The sequence below is a fragment of the Pelophylax lessonae genome, assembly GCF_965119305.1.
Source record: "Pelophylax lessonae genome assembly, chromosome: 10".
Taxonomy (NCBI): domain Eukaryota; kingdom Metazoa; phylum Chordata; class Amphibia; order Anura; family Ranidae; genus Pelophylax; species Pelophylax lessonae.
Genome location: NC_138777.1, coordinates 45,182,576 through 45,206,146, shown reverse-complemented (window position 1 = coordinate 45,206,146; position 23,571 = coordinate 45,182,576). Strand labels below are relative to the sequence as shown.

Genomic DNA, 23,571 nt, shown 5'->3' with positions numbered 1-23,571 from the left:
CTGTTGGACCTGGGCCCCCGGGCCCCCTTGCTTGTCCTAGTTGTATTTTGCTGTATTTTTGCTGACTATCCTGGGGGTCCCTGGCCTCCTGATCTTGCTCTTTACCAGTCGCATGTGGGCCTGTTCTGGTTGAGGCACTTGTTTGGGAACATGCCCGCACAAGTTGGGGTTGGTGAAGGGCAGGGAGGGGGGATTGGGGTATTACCATTGTTTACAGTTTATATTTGGTACAATCTCTATACTGTTTCTGTTCTATGCACATTGACCTCAAGTAATAACTATCTGCTCTTTTGCTGCCGTTTATTACTGCTAGTGTATGACCGTGGACTTGTTAGTTCTGTGGCCTTATTGCCTGGGATCCTGGGAGCCTCCGCTCCACGCTCCGTATTACCCCTGCCATGGCCGCATTGAAATTGTTGACGTGGAATGTCAGGGGTATGCGCGATAAGATTAAACGGACGGCTGTCTTTAATGTTTTACGCCGTGTACGGGCTGACATTATAGTACTGGTGGAGACACATTTGGAGGGCCGCGTACAACAGTCTCTCAAACGGCCCTGGGTTGGCTGGGTGCAGCACTCTGCATATAGCTCGCACTCCAGGGGTGTGGCGCTTCTGGTGGCCAAATCGGTACATTTCCAGCTCCTAGGATCTCAGGTTGACCCAATGGGTAGATATGTCTTTCTCAAAACGTCAGTCTATGGGGAATTGATGCTGCTGATGGCTTTCTATGTGCCCCCCCCCCTTACTCTGCTGTAATTATTATGGAGGGATTGGCGTTTATGGCACAATGCCCGGGGGCCCCGGTGATCTGGCTGGGCGACTTTAACAATGTGATGGACTCGGGTCTGGATAGATCCGGTGGCGCCTCCCAGGCGCCGCCGGGGTCGTCCCCGACCAGGTTCTCCCGATTGTTGGAGAGCTTTGGTTTGGCCGACTCTTGGCGCAGCAAATACCCCGCTCAGCGTGCGTACTCCTGTTTCTCGGCTGCACACCATTCTATGTCACGCATTGATCTGATATTGTTGTCTCGAACCCTGCTCCCCAGGTTACTGGCGGCAGGCTTCGCCCCACGGACTCTGTCTGATCACTGCCCTTATTGGATACTGTTGTCCTTGCCCTGCAATAGACCTCCCCCGGCCTGGCGCCTGAATCCCGCCTGGCTCCCCTTGGTGTCTGATGGGAACGACATTGAGGGGACCTGGACACAATTCTTTTCTGATAATGAGGGCACTGCCTCCCCGGCTGCAGTGTGGGAGGCATTTAAACTGTTCGCCAGATCCACTATGATTTCCAAAATCAAAGCTGTTAGAGCACGGGCTGCTGAGGAGATCTCCAGGGCAACGACAAATCTAATTGAAGCTGAACAGGCCTTTATGGCGGACCCGACTCCGACACATGAATCCCAGTATAAATTGACCTCTAAAGTCCTTTCCCAACTTGAATATGAGAAGGCGAAATCTAAGATGTTTTTTCAGAAGCAGAATCTGTTTGCACATGGAGAGCGGGCGGGGAAACTCCTCGCATATTTAGGTAGCAAGGTGTTTTTTTTTTTTTTTTAATGAACCTTTATTTAGTTTTAACAGAGAAACATACAAAAATGAGACAACAATGTCAAAGGTGTAAGGGGGGGGGGGGGGGTTTGTAGCCAACCAGTGCCACAGCTCAGGTTGTACAAAAGTGCAATGTGAAACATAACGCAAAGGAAAAGGAGCAAAAAATGTCAACATAGTGCAATGCAAAAACCAACATTCGACAGAGGGCAGACTGCCGGAGGCCACGAACTACAGTTGACCATTGACATCCTCAAATCTCTATGTGGCGCAGAGCTCGGCTTGGGGGAGCCCCGGGCCAAAGCACACCGCAGGGGAAGGGGGGCCAACGGCCTCCATCAGACCTCCCCCAACGCGGCACTCTGACCCGGGGCCCTCCCTAGCGCACCCAACCACACAAAGCGGGCAGAAGGGGGGCGTGCGACAGCAGCTCAGGCCCCATGAGAGAACTGCGTAGCCCCTAGGCCAGCCCAGTGGCCCAAGAGGGCTAGAGGAGAAGAAACAACATAGCGAGCTCCGGCAGTCTGCCCAACACATTCGTAAAGCCTCCCACCAGAGGTAGGCTGGGCTGCATGTGGAGCAAGGTGTTTTGGCTTCTTTATGCGTTGGATTTTACATAGGGCAAAGCTGCCCAGCGCAGTCCAATGCACCTGGTGTGAACAAGTCCTCAATCAAGATTTATGCTCAAATGTTTCTATAAAGTAATGCTAGTATTCTGGCTGGGATGACTGCATAAATAAAACTAATAGGAGAGCTGAAATACTCACACTTTCTGGAGAAAAGCTGCTTCAGGTTTCTTCCAGTGCTTCTCACGTGACCAAAAGCTTAGACATTTGTTGATGTCAACTCTGCTACAGGAAAGGATCAAGTTCAAATTAGCTGCTCTACAGCTTTAGATTGTGGAGAGAGCAGAATCTGGCAGTCTGGAGCAGCATTTACTCCAGGATAAAACTTTAAGCCCTTCTATTACTCTTTAACTATCCCCTCCATGGTGTTAGTAGAATTTTAAACCTGGACTTCAGGCAAACAAATACTCAATGTTGAAATACATATACAAAAACTTTTGACTACCCTAATGATTAATGAAAAGATGATGCGTATCCTCCATGATTCCCACCCTGAATTCCTCAAAGTGTGGGCCCTGTGGTGATCATATGCTCTTCCAACCCTGCACCCAAGTAGCCCCTTCTGGACCACCCCATGGAGATATAATGCGGCAGGGCAGCCCTCCTTCACCTCTCCATGATTTTGTGCACTGTGTCTGGGGCGCACGCAGCGGGCAACCACTCCTGCTGTAATTGGACACAGCGGGAGCCAATTGCACCCGGAGATCGCTATCATGAGAGGCAGAACGGTGGTCTGCCTATGTAAACAAGGCAGACGACTGTTCTGTGAAAGAGGAAGATGGAGATCTTGTGTTTCTGCTAAGCAGGAACACGGATCTCTGTCTTCACCAAGTCAAAGCATCCACCACACAGTTAGAAAGTACTCCCTAGGAGCACATTTAACCCTTTGATCGCCCCTCATATTAACCCCTTCCCAGCCAGTGTCATTAGTACAGTGACAGTGCATTTTTTTAGCACTGTGTCGCTGTATTGGTATCCACTGGTTCCCAAAAACTGTCACTCGGTGACAGATTTGTCTGCTGCAATGTCGCAGTCTCGCTAAAAATCGCTGACCGACGCCATTACTAGTAAAAACAATAAAAAAAAAAAAATCCCTTCAAGATTGTAAGCTCTAACGAGCAGGGCCCTCTAGTTCCTCTTGTTTTGAACTGTATTGTAACTGTATTGTCTTCCTTCACATTGTAAAGCGCTGCGCAAACTGTTGGCGCTATATAAATCCTGTATAATAATAATAATATCCCATAGTTTGTAGATGCTATAACTTTTGCGCAAACCAATCAATATATGCTTATTGGGATTTTTTTTTAACAAAAACACGTAGCAGAATACATATTGGTCTAAACTGATGAATAAATTTGATTTTTGACATTTTTATTGGGTATATTTTAGAGCATAAAGTAAAAAAATAGTTTTTTTTTTTTCAAAATTGTTGGTCTTTTTTGTTTATAGTGCGGAAAATAAAAACCCCAGAGGTGATCAAATACCACCAAAAGTTCTATTTGTGAGAAGAAAAAGACATACATTTTATTTGGGTAAAGTGTCACACAACCACGCAATTGTCAGTTAAAGTAACACAGTGCCATATTGCAAAAAATGGCCTGGCCATGAAGGGGGGTAAAACTTCCGGGGATGAAAAGGATAGTCTGGGTAATCACGCATATGCACGAAGGTAAAAAAATCTTCTGTGTGCAGCACAGCACCCTCGAATATTTACCTGAGCTCCCTCAGGTTTTACAGGTTACCAGTTTAGAATCACAGAGATGGTCTTGCACTAGAATTATTGCTCTTGCTCTAAGGTTCGTGGCGATACCTCACATATGTGGTTTGATAGTTGTATACATATGCGTTCGTTTCTGCATGCGAGCACGAGGGGACAGGGGCACATTCTTTTTTTTTTTTTTTAAACGTTCCCTTTAAAATTATTTATAAACCTCACATCTCTCCTCTAGGCTGGAAAGCCTGAGATCAAAATAAAATTAAAAAAAAAGATCTCAGGCTTTCTAGCCGAACACATGGCAGTGTTTACAACTCCCGGGACCAGGCGTGACGTCATAACGTCGCGCCTGGCCTCCGAGAGTCAAAGAGATGACTGGGGACCATCTGGTCATTGGTCAGCTCTATGTTTAACTTCCCCTGCCTGCGGATGTTAAACTCCGGCTCGCCGATCGCACTGGCGAGTCAGGAGAAGCAACCGGAGGGTAGAGGGGAACGTCCTCTCCTGCAAGAACAATCAAGGGGTTGCACTGCAGCTATGACTGTTTTTACGGTGCAGGGATTCGCCAGCAGAAAAAAAAGATATCTGAATGATGCCTGCAGCTGCACCCATCATTCAGATATCTCCACTCAAACCTAAGTACGTCATATGATGCCCGGCGGTATAGAAGTGGTTAAAGTGCAAATGCTAATGGTGAATTAAGTGAGTTTATATGTATGCTGAAAAAAGTCCAAATTCCAAACGTTATATATATCGGCCACCTTCTATTCTAATCAGATGATATCCACGTGTATTCTTATATACTCAATATAGTGTACTTCCACCTCTGCGCAAACTTCCATGCTCACAGAACTCTTACCTCATAAAAGGCTCATGTAAGCCTTTGAGTACTATGCCCAATGGGCTTCCAAGCTACTCCAGCAATCTCCACTTCCAATAGATGAACACCCAGGATAATGTGGTACTGGTCCCTTTAAGATGCCTGTGGTCCCTTTAAGATGCCTGTGGTCCCTTTCTTTTGGTGGTATTTGATCACCTCTGTGTTTTTTATTTTTTGCGCTATAAACAAAAAAAGACCGACAATTTTGGAAAAAAACAACAAAATGTTTTACTTTCTGTAACAAAACATATCCAAAAGAAAATCATCAATTTAGGCCAACATGTATTCGGCTACATATTTTTGGTAAAAAAAAATCCTAATATATTGATTGGTTTGCGCAAAAGTTATAGAATCTACAACTATAGGATATTTTTATGGATTTTTTATTTAATTTTTTTCACTACGAATGGTGGCGATCAGGGACTTTTAATGGGACTACGAAGGGATTCATCTGGGGTGATGAAAGGGTTAAATGTGTGCCTAGTCAGTGTCTGTGCACTGTGGGGGAGGTGCTTTTACTAGTGAAGGGCTTTAATCCATGTTCCTTCACAGAATCCATGCCTTTCCTAATGAAAGAGAGGCGATCTGCCTTAACATAGGCAGATCGGTCTTCTGGCGCTCTGCCTAATGATCCGTGGGTGCCGGCAGACATTGAGCCCATGGTCCCTGAAGATCAGATACCGCTGTGAATCACATCGGGAGCAGACTGCTGGTGGTGCGCATGCACGCCCCAGACCCAGAAGTGTGGGATCACGTACTAGGTACGTGATCCTGCGCAGGAGAACCACCTTTCTGCCGTATATGTAAGTTATACAGTCGGCAAGCCATTAAAGTGGAACTAAAGTTGCAAAAGAAATGTCAAACAGAAAGATTCTTTATTGCAGAAGAGACAGAAAATAAAATACACCCCCTGCCTGTTCTCAGTGTTCTGTAGAATGTACACTGAGCTGTGCATGTGCAGATCCGTTTACATTCTGTTCCCCATGTGCCAGGATGACTGCGCTCCTGTACATGTGCAGGAATGACATCATCTCATGTCAGCCAATCAAGATAGGTGAAGACTGGTGTTCCGTGAAAAAACCCTACCTGTGAAAATTCCCTACCCTCGTCACTTCCGGTGAGGGTACATCATACATCAGCTGAGCCGCTTGCCAGTGTGCATGCTCACAGCTGCGGAGGGTAGGGAATTTTCACAGGGTATCGTTTCTTCACGGAACCCCGCCTCATTCATCAGCTGTTGCAGCGCGAAATCATCTCGGCTGCAACCCGTCAGACTTCCCTCATCTCTGCTCCAGGCAAGCGGGTCTATGAAAATACAAATCACGGCTACAGTGTTTTAGAACGTAACAGTCATTCGTTTGGGACGCCGCACCTGCTGATGAGGAAAGTCTCCGAGATGATTTAATTTAGCGGCTGGGCATGCGCAGTGGGACGCGCTGCAACAGCTGATAAATGACGCAGTGTAAGGTTAAAAAACACTACCCCATGAAAATTCCCTACCCGCCGCAGCTGTGAGCATGCGCACTGGCAAGCTGCTCAGCTGTTGAATGACGTACCCTCACAGGAAGTGACGAGGGTAGGGAATTTTCACAGGGTAGGGTTTTTTAACCACTTTACCACCGGAGGATTTTGCTGTCTTACGTCCAGGCCACTTTTTGCGATTCGGCACTGTGCAACTTTAACTGACAATTGCGCGGTCATGCAACGCCGTACCCAAACAAAATTTACGTCCTTTTTTTCCCACAAACAGAGCTTTCTTTTGGTGGTATTTGATCACCTGTGCGATTTTTACTTTTTGCGCTATAAACAAAAAAAGAGCGACGATTTTGAAAAAATAACAATATTTTTCACATTTTTTATATGAAATTCCCCCCAAAAAAATGTAAAAATCAACATGTTTTATCATTTTAGGCCAATTTGTTTTCTGCTACATATTTTTGGTAAAAAAAAATAGCAATAAGCATATTTTGATTGGTTTGCGCAAAAGTTATTGCGTTTACTAAGTAAGGGAAAGATTTCTGTCATTTTTGGTGTTTTTTTTTTAACGAGTAATGGCGGCGATCTGCTATTTTTTTTGCTGTACTGCGACATTGCGGCGGACAGATCGGACCCTTGACTGACATTTTTGACACTTTTGGGGGCATCAGTGACATTACTACAGTAATCAGTGCTATAAATATGCACTGTTACTGTAAAAATGACACTGGCAGGGAAGGGGTTAATTTTATTGGAGAGGGAGGGGTTAATGTATGCCTGGTGCTTACTGATGTGGGTGGGGGGAGGTGACTGTGTGACACAAGGACAGATCGCAGGTTCAGCTATGCTGAACCCTGCAATCTGACCCTGCCTGTCACTTAGGAGATCCGCCCGCTTTGTTTACACAAGCGGGCGGATCTCCACACTCGATTCCCCGATGATCGGGGAAGAGCAGCAGCGATCGCCACCGCTCCTCCCCTGGCCCGACTCCCGCTGTGACTGAATACAGAGGGAGCGAGCCTCCGAGAGAGGGGAATGTCTGGCGACGTAGGTTTACGTCGCCAGACGTTATCGAGCCACTTTGCCGCAGTAGAGCTCTAGTGAGCAGCGGCAAAGTGGTTAACGTTACACCGGCACCCGGAAGATGCCGGTGAGTGATATCATGGGAGTCAGACCATTGCAACAGAGAGAAGTATTTTTGAATATAGTTCAGCTTTACAGTGACTCTAAACGATATCCTTCATCTCCAAAAACCCTATATATTCATCCACTCTCTAATGATTTTATGTGTGATTTGATATCATCTTACGCCGTGCTATTTTTATGCTTTCACTGTCACATTATTTATTTTGACTTGCTTTTGCGAGGCTTCACAACCCCACATCTCATCCTCCCAACAAAAGAAAGCTCTATTTGTTGGAAAAAAAGTACATCAATTGTATTTGGGTACAGCGTCGCACAACAGCATAATTGTCAGGTAAAGTAATGCAGTGCCATATCACAAAAAAATGGCCTGGTCATGAAGGGGGGTAAACCTTCCGGAGGTTAATGCAAAAAAAAAAAAAAAAAGGCCTGTCTCTCGTCTGTCCTGTATTCACACATCAAAGCTTCTAAAGGCCCGTACACACGTGCAGATTGTCGGCTGAAAAGATTCGGCCGACGACCGATCGGCCGATTTTTGGCTCGTTAGTATGATGCTTCCGACAGCCGACAGCGCACTTTCGGCCTAACAGAATCTGTCGCGCAAGCATTAAAATTTTTGTATGCCGACACCAGAACGGCCGATTGTTCGCCAGTCAGTACAGAATTCGTCCGACAGACAGCAGATTTGCAAGACTGGGCATGCTCAGAAAAGAAAAAACACACGGAAAGTTAACCATCACATGACATCACTTCTGCAGTCGGCGGACAAAATTAGTGTGCAGTCTTTTGCACTTTTCAGCTGACAGGACAGCCCGGTGACAAAAGACGGCCGACGATCGGTACGTGTGTACGGGGCTTTAGGCTGGAAACACACTATACAACTTTTGTTGGTAGATTTCCTTTAGATTTGCCTTCAACTATGTAGTGTAAGGGTCTGCCTGATTGCATACACATTGAACTAATTTAGGTCTGACCTCATATTATATGGTTTTGGTAAATCTGAAGGAAAAAGTGTAAAGAAAATTGTATAGTGTGTATCCAGCTTCACAGTGTCCTCCATAAGAAATCCAAAGACTACTCCAAAGAAATAACAGGAAATCGGTGAACATTATTATTGGATGTGTTGTGTGAAGGTGAACCCATTACAAAGCAATTGAATGTCCCAGATATAAATATAAAAGTGGAAATACTCTTTAAATTGTGAAATGTAGCTGAAAGGCTGTTAGTCCTCAGGGTGTCTGTCCTCTGTCTCCCCGTGTGCAATGACAGCTCCTGCCCCCAATCACTCCAAGCCTACATACCTGCCACCAGCCCCACCACCGGAAGTAAACATTCGGCTTCTTTAGCCAAACCGGAAATGGTTCTTCCAGGAATGCAGCCTCCCCGGAAACAGCTACCTACAAATAGGTTCCGCTCATACACGCAATAAAACAGAATGACTTTTAGCGACACTCTAGTATTATAAGATTCTATTATCAGCTTTAGATAAGCCGCTTTGTATGACTATGAAGAAATAAAGGGACACAGATCAGAAGCGGCGCTCTTTACACCCCCCCAATCAGGGCTGCTGCCGTACCTCGTGACCTAAGGTGCCTCCGCCCCTCTCCACTGGGAAGAACATTGACGGGAGGGCGGGGCCGGTTGTTATGGCGACCTGTTTTTTCTTTTCCGCCCAGAAGCCGGATATCTGACAGTGACTGGGGCAGGACTGGAGGAGTTGGAGCGAGAGAAGCGGCTGGGGCTCATACACGTACTGCAGCTAGCCGGGAGCCGCCGCTGCGGGCTGAGGTGAGAAGCGGGGTGACGTCACCGGTCACATGACCTGCGGCAATGGGGGTCTTCCCCCCAGCTATAGCAATTGACTGACGCAGCCTGTGTTGGGGCTGCTTAGAGCAACAAGGGTGCTGTTGCCCGTAGCAACCAATGATATGAGTGACACTGGGTTATGGAGGGCTCCTGTGGTAAAGAGAACCTGTCACCAGTGAGCCTGGCTATGGCTCCTCAGCCCCCCACTTATATTTGTAGCGTATTCCGGCCATTATGAAGCTTTTTTATTTTTCTGTATTTGTGAGTGTGTTTGGCTTTGTGACAAATATGTTTTTATGTACGTTTTTCCTGTATTTGCAGAGCTGCGGGGGATATTTCGGCCCTGTGCACAACAGAAACGCGTAATCTGCTCCCATGCTGGTTTTTTTTTTATGCACCCCAAAAGAGGATAGCGGACGCATGACAAAACGCGTTGGGCTCAGTGCAAAAACCGTGCTTAGCGTGTTTTGGGGCAGAGGGAGGCACATTGAAATGAATGGTGTCGGACCAAAAAACGCACAAAGCCAAGCGGGATTGTCGCTTAGATGTGAAGCTCGCCGCCCAAAATAGTGCGTGAGTTGCTCTGACGCATTTGTTGTGAGTGGTGCAGCCCATTCAGGTGAACAGACTGTCCTATGCGTGTCCTGGAGGCGGGGGGGGGGGGACTGTGGTGGGAAACGTGTTTTACTATGACTAGTGTGAATGAGGCCGTACAGCCATTCACTTCCATGCAACTGGGAAACGCATTTCGCCATGACTAGCACGAATGGGGCCATACAGCCATTCACTTACATGTGAATGGGAAACGCATTTTCCCATGACTAGCGTGAATAGGGCCATAAAGCCATTCAATTCCATACAACTGGGAAACGCATTTCGCCATGACTAGTGTGAATGGGGCTCTACAGCCACGTAAAGCCATTCACTTCCATGTGACTGGGAAACGCATTTCGCCATGACCAGTGTGAATGGGGCCCTACAGACACGTAAAGCCATTTGCTTCCATGTGAGTGGGAAACGCATTTCGCCATGACTAGCGCGAATGGGGCCCTACAGCCACGTAAAGCCATTCACTTCATGTGAATGGGAAACGCATTTCGCCATGACTAGCGTGTATGGGGCCCTACAGCCATGTAAAGCCATTCACTTCCATGCAACTGGGAAACGCATTTCGCCATGACTAGCGCGAATGGGGCCCTACAGCCACGTAAAGCCATTCACTTCATGTGAATGGGAAACGCATTTCGCCATGACTAGCGTGTATGGGGCCCTACAGCCATGTAAAGCCATTCACTTCCATGCAACTGGGAAACGCATTTCGCCATGACTAGCGCGAATGGGGCCCTACAGCCACGTAAAGCCATTCACTTCCATGTGAATGGGAAACGCATTTCGCCATGACCAGTGTGAATGGGGCCTTACAGGCAGCCATTTACTTCTGTGGTTGGCTGTAGGGCCCCGTTCACACTGGTCATGGCAAAATGGGTTTCCCATTCACACTGAAGTGAATGGCTGTAAGGCCCCCATTCATACTAGTCCTGGCGAAACGCATGTCTACAGAATGCACATAGGACAGCCTGTTGAATTGAATGGGCTGCCCTACTCGCAACAAATGCGCCAGAGCAACTCCCGCACTTCTTTGGGCGGTGAGCTTCATGTGTTTTGATGTGTGTGTGTCGCAGGATTACATTTGTGTCACCTAGCCGCATTTGGGGTGCCATTAAGAATTAAGCCCGATGCACATTTTATGCGTTTCTGTACGTGCCTCTGAAATGCAGAGGTGTGAATGGGGCCTCAGTGCCAATACATAGAACGTATCCCCCGGAGTGCAGAATTTCCACATTCAGAGGAATATGTCTTGTGCACATGTGCAAGATTAGGCCAAGGCAAGAAATCAGCAGGAGGCATTCAGTTACGCGTTCTGGGAACGTGTAAAAAATGCGAGTCGTGTTCAAGCTGCCATTAACCTCTTCCTGCCAACATGGTGCAAATATACAGCCCTATGTAAACCCTTTTCTTTGCAGGGAGCGCGAACCCTGCACACTCCCAGCACACTGGCAAGGACTGGAAAGCTCCCGATGCAAACTTGCGATCAGGAGCTTTCCAATCATGTGGCTGCTCTGACAGCCAATCACAGCGATCACATGACCCGAATGGCCGCCTCCACCTCCTGCCATTTAAAAGCTCTTAATGGGCCGGAAGGTGGCAGGAAGGGTTTATTTCTAAATGGGCCCCTAAATGTGGCAAAACAATGAGTGAATCTCTACGCCCGAAAAAGGTACAGGAGCTTCATTGTCACATTTATAAAGTGAGTGGGCTGTCCTGTGCAGGGAAATGCGTGAAAAACATGCAAATTTCTGCCCATTTCTGCTAAGCGAGGTGTGACTGCAGTCTCAGCATTTACCTGCTGTGTACGGCCTTTTCATCCCTGCGGCCGGCTGTGTGTGCCACCTGTGGCTATCTGGGCACAGAAAACACGCCCACGTTTTACATTACGTATATTTTTAAGCCTCCAATTGCAGCAATTTAGTGGTGACCAATAGAAAGCAATGTCATTGGTGACATCATAAGTTGTCATCATTCTTGTATCTGCCGGACCAATGGTTGGGTGTCAAAATGTGTAAAAAAAAAAATGCTTAAAAACTCATGGTTTGTAAATTTTCAGGTTCTTCATTTGAAGTCTGTGGGGCCCAAAATGGCTGATTCACCCCCCCATCCCCCCAAAAAATAATTTTTGGGTAGCAAACTGCACAACCCTCAGCTGTGACCGATCCCCCTTGAAAGTAAAGGGATTCGTCATGCTGTCCTGCTGCAGGAGGAATCGCTCAGAGGTCGGTGGGGGTGACGGGTCATGTCAGGCAAATGATTTATCGGACCGGTTCTCACCAGATGCAGTCCAGTGTGTTTTTTTTGTTTTCCTCTGCATCAAAAATGCATGGCTAGTAGGTTATATGGGTTTCAATGCCTAGTGCGGTCAGTTCCAGTGCAGAAAAAAAAAAAGTAGAACATGCTGGATTTTTTTTGTCACTGATGATCTGCACTGGTACGCACATGTCCCTGTTTAAAGTGGAACTTCATCCAAAAGGGGAGGTTCCACTTGTTTGTGTTGCACTTTTTTGCATCTCACATTTGACACTTTTTTTTGGGGGGGGGCGTGTACCTGGTTTTGACAGGTACCCACTTCCAGTCAGATTGCCACAATGATCTAAAGTTCTGCCCTCCCCTCCTCCCTCTAGTCTTCTGGGACACATGGCAGGCCCCAGAAGGCTGCGGGGACACATGGCAGGCCCCAGAAGGCTGCGGGGACACATGGCAGGCCCCAGAAGGCTGCGGGGACACATGGCAGGCCCCAGAAGGCTGCGGGGACACATGGCAGGCCCCAGAAGGCTGCAGGGACACATGGCAGGCCCCAGAAGGCTGCAGGACTAGAAAGCGTGGCTTGCATATGTGCAGTAGGAAACTGGTTGTAAAGCTTCAGTGCCAGTTTCCCTTAGTTAAGATGGCCGCACCTGGACATGAAGCTGATTGAAGATTTGACTTGAGTGAGGACAACGCTGGATCCCTGGACAGGTAAGTGTCCTTATATTAAAAATCAGCAGCTACAGTATTTGCAGCTGCTGACATTTTAATGGAAGAAAAATAGAGCTTTGATTAGTTTAAAAAAAACGGATGCGGATGTAAACTGATGTCAACGGATGATCATCCATTTACATCTGTTTTTCCATAGAGATGCATTGATGTCTGGTTTTCATCCGTCAACGGATGGATGAAAAATGAGCAAACGGACAGCATGTGTGAAAGGAGCCTCAGCATCGCTACAAATGCCATTCACACTTCTGTGCTGCAGCAACACACACTAATGTGAGTGACAACCAATGCAATGCACAGTAGGAGGTAGAGCTGCACGATTCTGGCCAAAATGAGAATCACGATTTTTTAGCTTGAAATAAAGATCACGATTCTCTCACGATTCTTTGTGTAACAAAAAAAAAAAATGGGATAACTTTACTGTTAAGTTTTTTTTTTTTTTTTTTTATTCATTAAAGTTTATTAATTGCGTTTGAAAGACTGCTGCGCAAATACAGTGTGACATAAAATATTACAACAATCGCCATTTTATTCTGTAGGGTCTCTGCTAAAAAAATATATAAAATGTTTGGGGGTTCTAAGTACTTTTCTAGACAAAAAAAAACTGATTTTAACTTGCAAGCAACAAGTGTCAGAAAAAGGTCCAGTCTTTAAGAGGTTAAACTTCCTTTCTCCCTGGCAGAGGGAAGGAAAAGATACAATGTAATCATTTTGTTTATAGTTACTGGGAGACATAATGCTGATAGGGTTTGCGGGAGGAAAGATACAATGTAATCATTTTGTTTATAGTTACTGGGAGTTTTCCACAGCTGTTTTCTCTGCTCCCTCAGCTATGCAAAGAATCGAGAATATCTCAGGTTTAGATCGTCAGGGGGGGTGAATCGAGATCGCGATTTTCATACGATTAATCGTGCAGCTCTAGTAGGAGGCCATTCATAATGCACCTATATGTTCTGCATCTTGAATAAAGGGTCATGTGCGTCCTTTTTTTTTTTTTTATTGCCATTGTGTTGACAGTCCATTTATATTGAATAGGTTGCCACAATACAATGCATGGTAAAGGGTTTGTTTACTTTTACCAAAAAACACCTATGCAGGTGGCCCGGTTCACATCCTACGATTCTGCCCACTATCCCAAATCAAGTGGCAATCACAGCACAATGCGTTGTTCACTTTTAGGTGCCATTATTATTCAGTGGCTCCCTAAATGCAATGTGATTCTTCTGCAGTTGTCACACAACAGGATCAGATGGCAATTGCGGTAAATCGCAGGAAGCTTGTCATTTTAAAAGGAGCTGGAGCTTATTCTCAGGTGACAAACGCACATAGGGCGGCACATAATTACAACATTTTAGACCCTCTTTTGGTAACAAATTTCTTCATTACTGCTCAAATGTCCTTCTTTTAGAGCCGGTTCACACTGGGGCGACTCAAAGTGTCCCCGACTTTGAGCCGCCCCATGCAGCACGACTTCATCGCGGCTTGCAAATGACTTCTATAATAGAAGTCAATGTAAGTCGCTCCGATGTCACCCCGAAGTAGTGCAGGAACCTTTTTCTAAGTCGGAGCGACTTGAGTCACTCTGATTAGAACGGTTCCATTGCACAGAATGGAGCACGACCAAGTAGCCTGACAAGTCATGGCAGTGTGAATCGAGTCTTCGGTTCGGTGTAGAGATCTAAAGAAGTAAACATATTACTTTTTATTCATGCTTCAAAATATTGTAATTTTTTTTTGTAAATTCAAATAGAAAGGAGATGCAGTATTGGGAAACGCCCTTGTGGGTTGAAAGTGACTCTGATAGGGAAGTCAAAAAGGGAAAGGCTATACTAAGGCCGTCTTCACACTGACGTTAGAAACATGCGTTTGAGGAGCGTTTCTGCAGCTCCTTAAACTCTTATGGGGCTTTTCCACTGCATGGAACCGAACGGTTTGGCTCGCTTTTGTGCTTTTCCACTGCTGGTACCGCATGGTATAGTGTAGGAACGGTTCGGTACGGTACGGCGGCGCTTTTCCACTACATGGAACCGAATGGTACGGCTCTCAAAAACAGTACCTACTCGATTGTGGTTCCAAGAGGTACCAAACTGGTACCATATCCCACAATCCTTTGCATGCAGTCACTACTAGCCACTGATTGGTCAGAGAATCCCACCCACCCCGTTGTTATCCCACCCACTTAACTTTAGTACTACTTTAGTGGAAAAGCAAACCATACCGTACCGTACCGAACCGTTCCAACACCGTACCATGCGGTACCAGCAGTGGAAAAGCAAACCGGGCCAAGCAGGGCCGAGTAGAGCTGAGCCGGTACTTGCAGTGGAAAAGTGCCATTAGTAAAGCAGCCTGCAATGGATCATATGGACAGCAGACAGAGCTGTTAACGTTTTATAAACATGTTGATTTTTCTTCACTTTGTGACGATGTATGGAAAAAATGAAGCTTGCTTGTCAAGTCTATGGTAATGTAATGTAAATGGGCCGGTAGCGATAAAGTGGTTGTAAACCTCAGGCATGAAATGTGAACAAAGCATATCCCTCTATATTGCTCCTCCCAGGTGGGATCACCTCTGGTTCATCCCCATACACCTCCTCTAGTTGGGTGTCCGTTCAGCTCATTTGCTGTATGATCTGGCGCAAGAAAAATCCAGATGGCTACACACCAACGATCCATTTTCTTTTTTTTTTTTAGACCACTAAAGCGGAGTTCCACCCAAAAGTGGAACTTCCGCTTTAAATAGTCCTAACCCCCTGACATGCCACATTTGGCATGTCATTTTTTGGGGGGGGGGAGCGGGTACCTAGTTTTGACATGTACCCGCTCTCACTTCTGCTCGGAGTGCCGCGGCGCCCTGAGCGGAAGTTCTCCTCTCTCCCTCCCTCCCTGCAATCTTCTGGGACATGTCAGAGGTCCCAGAAGATTGCCGGCCAATCACGACGCATAGCGCAACTCACGCATGCGCAGTGCGTACCCGGCTGTGAAGCCGCAAACTGTCACAGCCAGGTGCCCACATCAGTGATGCCGGCGCCGCAGAGAGGGAGAAGACGGCGCATCGCTGGACCATGGGACAGGTGAGTGTGCGGTTAGGCTGAAACTCCGCTTTAAGACCAATGTAACAGGTGGTACAGTAGCGGGCCAACCGGTAAGCACGTTTTATGCGAAAAACATTGGGGTAATGTATTAGTCATCTTTATTTTTAGCATGAAACAGGTTTCCTGTCCGTCCTCTACTGTACCTGTACCACTTGTCATGCTGGTCCTAATTGTCTAATGCAGGCATGTCCAAAGTCCGGCCCGTGGGCCAATTGCTTTAAACAGGTAATTTGGAAAAATACATTGGCATCATTCATGACTTATTGCCACCATCATTAATCATCATCGGTGGGTTCATATAGCGCTTATATGTGGTTAACCCTTGTGTGACTGATTAGGGAGCACGCATGCTCCGAATTGGGATGAATACATTGTAAAATCTCAGTAAATGTCAGTTGGTCTAAATCGGTGATAAATATATTTGAACACAACATGTATACTTGGTGTTATGTTCCTGTTCATATTTTGTGAACTTTAAAAGTTGACAGACAACCTATATTACCAATAATATGTAATGTACTTCACAATGTTGCTGAAATATATTTCAGCTTCCTGGATTTTTTTTTTCATCTGGCCTTTAGATATGAAAGGCGGAGCGATTTAACACCTGTTTAGATTTGTCATCCATGTGAAGAAATGAAAAGTATACCGTTTCCATAAAATAGTTAGTTTGCATTTAATTTTAATGGTCCAAAGAATGTCAGGCAAAATGCTCGGCCCTCACGCATGTTCACTTCACCAAATCTGGCCCTCTTTGAAAAAAGTTTGCACACCCCTGGTCTAATGAAAGTCTATTGCTGGTGGGCAGCCATCTGGATTTTTCTTGTTCCATATCTGTTCGCCCCCCCGGTGACACTGGTGTGACTTGTCATACAATTTGACAGTTTAAAATTGCATGCAAAGTCACATCCTATTGCCTGCGTCGGAGTCGCACCGATTTTAAAAGTAGTTCCTGCGCTACTTTTTGCAAGTTCAGGTGCGACTTCCAAGTTGCACATGAAGTAGCACTGAAATGCTACTTTGAAATCGTGCTTCTTCAAGTGAAATCGCACAATTTCAATCTCGCAATCGGTGTGTCCAGGGTTCCCCTGTGTGCTGTGTGTGTGGGGGGGGGGGGGTCTCTTCCCTCCAATTAGCTCTCCCTGAGCTATTCAAAGTATAATTTCAGCTCTCCGCCCCCTTTTTTCTGACAGCTCGGACAAGTGGTATAAACTCTGCACTTTGAACGGATGTAGAGAAGACTTCAGATAATCTACTTAGACAGGAGGATTTGTTTCATCTCTGTGTATCACCTGAGACCAATCACTTCACTGGGTATATGGAAGGATTTACAACCACTTTAATCAAATATCCGTGAGGTGGAAAAAAAAATCACTTGGAGGTAGATTTTTTTTTTTATTTTAACACATATTAAGTGTCAAAACTGTGAATTAACACCATAGGCACGTTCGTCTGTGTTAGTGTGAGTATTTTTAGCAAGTGTGAACTAGGGATGCACCGAATATTCGGCGGCCGAACATTATTCGGCCGAAAATAGAAAAAATAGCACTTTCGGTGTTCGGCCGAATAAGTCAAAAGGCCGAATAATTTTGTGCCGAATAATAGGGCTGAACGATAGTCGATATGATATCGACTATCGTTCTGTGGCCGTAGGCGATATTCATATCGCCGAGGTCACGATATTTACAGGGGGAAGGGACTCGGAGGAGGACAGGAGGACTCACAGACTTCCGTGAAGCCGGGACACTTCAGCGGTGAGCATACATACATTACTCACTCGTGCACTGCAGCCCGCCCCACACATTCAGTGAGTCTTACTCTCCTCCCTAGTTTTTTCAATGGCACATTCAGGAAGCCAATCACGCCGTGATTAGCTGCACAGCGAACCAATCACGCGTGCCTGCACACCTGATTGGTTCCGCTGTGCCGCTACTCACGGCGTGATTGGCTTCCTGAATGTGCCATTGAAAAAACTAGGGAGGAGAGTAAGGCTGGCCATACACTATACAATTTTCTTATTCAATTTCCTTTAGATTTACCTTAAACTATGTAGTGCAAGGGCCTGCCTGACTGCATACAAATTGAAAGTGTTTAGGTTTGACCCTATATTACATGGTTTTGGTAAATCTAAAGGAAAGTTGAACAAGAAAATTGTATAGTGTATGGCCAGCCTAAGACTCACTGAATGTGTGGGGCGGGCTGCAGTGCACGAGTGAGTAATGTATGTATGCGGCTGTGCTCCTTTCCAGGCTCCTACTAGTCCACCTCCAGCCTCCTACTACCACCACTATGAGAGACTGTCTGTCACTGTATAATCTGATCGAGTCCACACTGACACTGACTGACTGTCACTGAGTAATTGATGTTACCACATTAACCCTGACCTGCCCAGTGCCCTGTATCTGCAATTAAAATTTACAAGGCTGCCTGCATGCTTCCTGATTTCCATTCCCAGCATCCTTCCCAATCCCTACAGTGTCACTAACATTAACCCTATGGTACAAGGCTGCAGTGTGCACTGAATCCCATTCCCTACAGTAACATTTAGGGAGAGAGAGAGACATGAGAGGACAAGAGGGAGAGAGAGAGACATGAGAGGACAAGAGAGAGAGACACGAGAGGACAAAAAATTGGCAAAATAAATGGAAAAAATGCGAAACACCGCGTTCGGTATTCGGCCTTCGGACAAATATTTTATTATTATTCGGCTTCGGCCAAGAATTTCATTTCGGTGCATCCCTAGTGTGAACTCAATGTTCACCTTTTCTCAAAAAATGAAATGGTGAACTAACAAAGTACACCATCCCCCCCCCCCCCCATTGTTTGGCTGCAGTACTTACCTCTATGGGTTATATGCGGTCAGTGGCAATGCAGCTGGTGTAGCAGTTTCTTGACTTTGAAATCCCTGCTTTCCTCTCACTCCTCTGTGCAGCGCTTCCAGGATGGATCAGAGCAGTTCTGTTTGGTGCAGAAAATTGCTCTGCTCTGTCCCGGAAGTGCTGCACAGAGAAGAAGAGCGGGGATTGCAAATTCCTGGAACCCCATCACTGGCTGCATGGATACTGACAGCCCATTACCAATGCCAATAAGTATGGCTGGGACTAGGGGTGGGAAGGGTGTACAGTACAATGTTAGTTCACCTTTTTTAATTTTTTGTGAAAAAGTGAACTTGCACTTTAAAATGCTTCCTCCCCACTGTTTCACATGACCCCTTATACATTTTACCATAAGCCCAATGTAAAGGCCTTTTTTTTCCAAGGCATAACAGACAGGCAGACAATGGGGCTGAATTCCTTAGACCAGGGATTCCCAAACTACGGCCCTGCAGTTGTTCAGGAACTACAATTCCCATCATGCCTAGTCATGTGAATGTCAGAGTTTTACAATGCCTCATGGGATGTGTAGTTCGGCAACAGCTGCAGGGCCGTAGTTTGGGAAACCCTGCCGTAGACCATTGACGTCACCCACTGGTATCAACAGCACACAGTATATACATTGCGATGTATGCTAACCTATATTCACAGCAATTGGGTGCAATAAGGAGGCAGTATTTTTAAAGTTGGTTTATTTATTTAGCCTTTCTTTTATTAAAGTGATTTTAGACAAAAATATAACACAGGGCTCAACAAATCCCAGGTTGCCATGGCAACTAGAAATTGCGTCCTGGTGCCTGGGCTTTTGTCAGCCATCTGCATCCCCCTCCCACTCGCTGACTGCGCTATAGTTGAAAGATGGCTACAGCGCGGTCAGCCAGTTCTGAGATGGCGTCTATTGATGTCGTCCCAGAAACATGCATCTGGAGCGCTCTGTGATCGCTGTGTCCTTCAAACACTGCTGATCACAGATTGAGATAAAGGGCCAATCACGGCAGCCCTTTACCACGTGATCAGCTGTGTCCAGTCACATGTAAACAATTGTTAGTTAACGGCATTTATTTTCCTCAGTGCTATCACAGCATGAGGAAAGGAAAGCCAATAATCATCTATCCTGTGACATTTACACTGATTATCCGTGCAGCCCCATTAGTGCAGCAAATTAGTGCAGCCTCATCAGCACAGTGCAAATCCCATGAAGAAGAAAACTTGACCAAGGCAGAAAAGGGGTGAAAGTGCCCGGTATTAAAGTGGTTAACTTTTAGCTGGCGCCTGGATTTAAAGCAAATTTGTCAAGCCCGGTTATAATTTTTTGCAGTTTACTAATCCTTAATTGTTGTGGCTGCATTTGTGTTTGCTTTAGACTTTTTCCTTTATTTTTACCAGGTGATCTGACCAGTGACACACTTCTGTCTTACGCTGGTGAAGCAATAGAGCTACTCTTGGAGAGCAGCACTGTCATCCTGCGGAGAGGGCAGTGTTATATTCATTAGCAAATTAAGATGGTCTTGACTAATTAAAGCAAAACTCCAGCTAATACTTTTTAACCAGTTTAAACTTATTATTTATTTTATGCTTTTTTTAACCACATCCCGCCCGCCCTATAGGCGTTTGACGTCGGGATTGTGGTTGTATTATCCTGACCGGACGTCGTATGACGGCGATCGGTGATGCGAGGTGTCAGTCTGACTCCCTGCATCTCCAATTTCGGTAAAGAGCCTCTGACATAGGCTCTTTACCATGTGACCAGCCATGTCCAATCACGGCTGGTCACATAGTAAACAGGAAGAGCCGTTGATCGGCTTTCCTTAGTTCGTGCCTGACAGGCACGAGTAAAGGAGCGCCGATCGGCGGCTCCCCTGACAGGGAGGGGGTCGGCACTGGTAATCAGATCATTGATTACCAGTGCAGACCCTCGGGGGGGGGGGGTACCAATAGACCCACCAGGGATGCCCACCCATGACCCCAGGGATGCCCACTATGGCCACCAGGGATGGCAATCAGGGCTCAGGGAGCCCCCCATTGCCCTCCCCATAAGTGCTGCCCGCCAGTGCCCTCCCTATCAGTGTTCCCCACCAGTACCCATCATTGCCATCTATCAGTGTCGCCCACCAGTGCCCATTATTGCCCACCAGTGCCCATTATTGCCCATCAGTGCCCATCAGTGCCACCCCATCAGTGCCTCCTCATCAGTGCCTGTCAGTGCAGTCTCATCAGTGCTCATCAGTGCAGGAAAAAACTTATTTATTTACAAAATTGTATAACCTAAACAAAAAAACGTTTTTTTTTTTTTTTTCAAACTTTTCGGTCTTTTTTTATTTGTTTAGCAAAAAGGAAAAAACCCAGAGGTGATCAAATACCACCAAAAGAAAGCTCTATTTGTGGGGGGAAAATGACATAAATTTGGTTTAGGTACAATGTTGCATGACCGCGCAATTGTCATTCAAAATGCAACAGCGCTAAAAGGGGAAAATTGGCCTGGGCAGGAAGGGGGTGAAAGTGCCCTGTATTGAAGTGGTTAAACTTATTTATTTTTTATGCTTTTTTTTTTTTTAACAAAAATTAAAGCATCTCCCCAGGGTGCCCCTGGCGCCGTCTTTGCCGCATGGTGCCCCTGGCGTCACCCAGTCAGCTGTCATTCTTTTGCGTGGTATAAAAGCAGTTGGTTATCTCTCTATGTGACACAATACAGTGGTTTCCTTCCCTGTCACGTTTTGTACAGCTTTGTAACCTGTAGCATTTATGATTCTGTCTTCACCTAAATCATTCTTTGCTGTATTTTATGGTGCCTTTATCCATTTTTATTGTTAGTACATTAGCAGCTAATTATAATGCAGCCTTCCTGGGTCATTGTACATAGTACAGTTCATTGATCAGCAAACCTATTATTAGTGGAAGATCTTGAACTTGTCCCATACTCTGCAGTCCTGTTTGTGTCATGCATGAATGACGCCTTAGACGACTCACTGTACCTGTGTCATAGTCTTCAAATACTTTTCAGGCTTTGTTTATACTGACTTTAGCTGATATAAGAGCACTTCAATACAGCATTTGTCACATGAGTATAGGACTTGCCACTCGCTTCTCTCCTAAGCTGACTAACGCTCACCCTGTATTCATGGAGGACAAGCATTGTCACCAGGGGGCAGGAAAGGTGTTGGGACTACAGAATATCACCCTTTATTCTCTTCCTAACATAGGTGGAGGTGTTCTATTGTCCCCAGCGGGGGCGGGGAATGCTTTCACAAGTTTCAAGTACAGCTGAAGTCTGCTGGTGGCTTATTAAGGTGGCTCTCCGTTTTAGTGCCGGTTCACATTGGTGCGATGCGGGAACCCTGCGAATCCACTGCGTTACCGCATCGCACCTGACTCACGGGCAGCTCACACTGCTATATGCGAACTGCTGGGCGTGTCAATACAAAGTTAATAACACCCCCAGATTAATTTGCATATCGCAGTGCAAACTGTCAATTTGGACAGATGGCATAGGGGTGAACATCCATGCGATTCTGGTGCGGACCAAAAAAGGGTCCTGCAGGACTTTGGTCCGAATGCGATGTGGTTCAGCCATACAATCTGTATGGCTGAATTCGCATCGCACAGACACTGCAGTGCGGTGCTAATCACATGCGATATCTGAAATCGTTATAATGTGAACCGGCACTAAAGTAAAATTGTCATGAAGTATAGGGGCTGCCCTTGCTGCCTCCTGAAGAAAAGTATAGGGGGGGGGGGTGTTCTGTAGTCCCCAGCAAGTATAGGCAACAATGCTACCTTAAAGCAGTCAGCAGATACAGAGTGCACAGAAAGCTATCGGCCTGCAAGATGTCTGGAATGATCAACAGGTATATTTAACAGATCAAAAGGAAGCAAATAATACAATTTCATTACTAGGCTCTACAAAGGCAAAACAAAATGGAAGGCACACGCACCTAGCGCATTACCAGCTAAGGACCAAGCCTCTTTCTGACATTTGTTGTTTAAAATAAGGCATTTTTTGCTAGAAAATTACTTAGAACCCCCAACATTATATATATATATATATATATATATATATATATATATATATATATATATATATATATATATATATGTGTATGTGTGTGTATATATATATATATATGTGTGTGTGTGTATGTAATAATATACTTTTTTAATCAGAGACCCTAGAGAATAAAATGGAGATCGTTGCAATACGCTGTGTTTGCGCAGCAGTCTTACAAACTCAATTTTCGAATAAGAAAACAGTAAAGTTAGCCCAAAGATACCCAACATGTCATGCTTTAAAATTGCGCACACTCGTGCAATGGCGGCAAACTTTGGTTCTTAAAAATCTCCATAGGCGACACTTTAAAAATGTCTACAGGTTACCAGTTTAGACTTACAGAAGAGTTCTAGGGCTAGAATTATTGCCCTCACTCTAACGATCGCTGTGATACCTCACATGTGGTTTGAACACCGTTTATTTATATATATATATATATATATATATATATATATATATATATATATATATATATATATATATATATATATATATATAATGTGTGTGTATATGTGGGAGTGACTTGTGTATGCGTTTGCTTTTGCGTGCAAGCACAGAGGGACGGGGTGCTTTAAATTTTTAATTTTTTTTCTTTAAATTTATTTTACTTTTTATTTTTACAATGCCCCTTTTTTTTTTAAAAAAAATTTTTTTTGAACACTTTCATTCCTATTACAAGGAATGTAAACATCCCTTGTAATAGAAATAAGCAGGATATGTCCTCTTTAATGTGAGATTTGGGGTCAAAAGACAAAAGCTATTTGAAAAAAAAAAAA

The 23,571-nt window shown here is 45.4% G+C and overlaps 2 protein-coding genes across 4 annotated transcripts in view; one reads left to right on the top strand and one right to left on the bottom strand.

The window, feature by feature from the left end:
- The window catches only part of ZNF408 (zinc finger protein 408), a 31,846-nt gene extending 23,099 nt beyond the window's left edge, over positions 1-8,747 (bottom strand). The window contains exon 1 of the mRNA XM_082271119.1: positions 8,693-8,747. The gene's annotated coding sequence lies outside the window, so the exon portion shown is untranslated. The remainder of the gene's footprint in view (positions 1-8,692) is intronic.
- A 267-nt stretch (positions 8,748-9,014) lies between these two features.
- Positions 9,015-23,571, top strand: part of ARHGAP1 (Rho GTPase activating protein 1) — a 126,326-nt gene continuing 111,769 nt past the window's right edge. For 2 of the 3 annotated variants that reach the window (XM_082271143.1, XM_082271140.1), the window contains exon 1: positions 9,015-9,179. The gene's annotated coding sequence lies outside the window, so the exon portion shown is untranslated. Of the gene's footprint in view, positions 9,192-23,571 lie in introns of all 3 variants that reach the window. The other variant, XM_082271141.1, reaches the window with a different exon arrangement.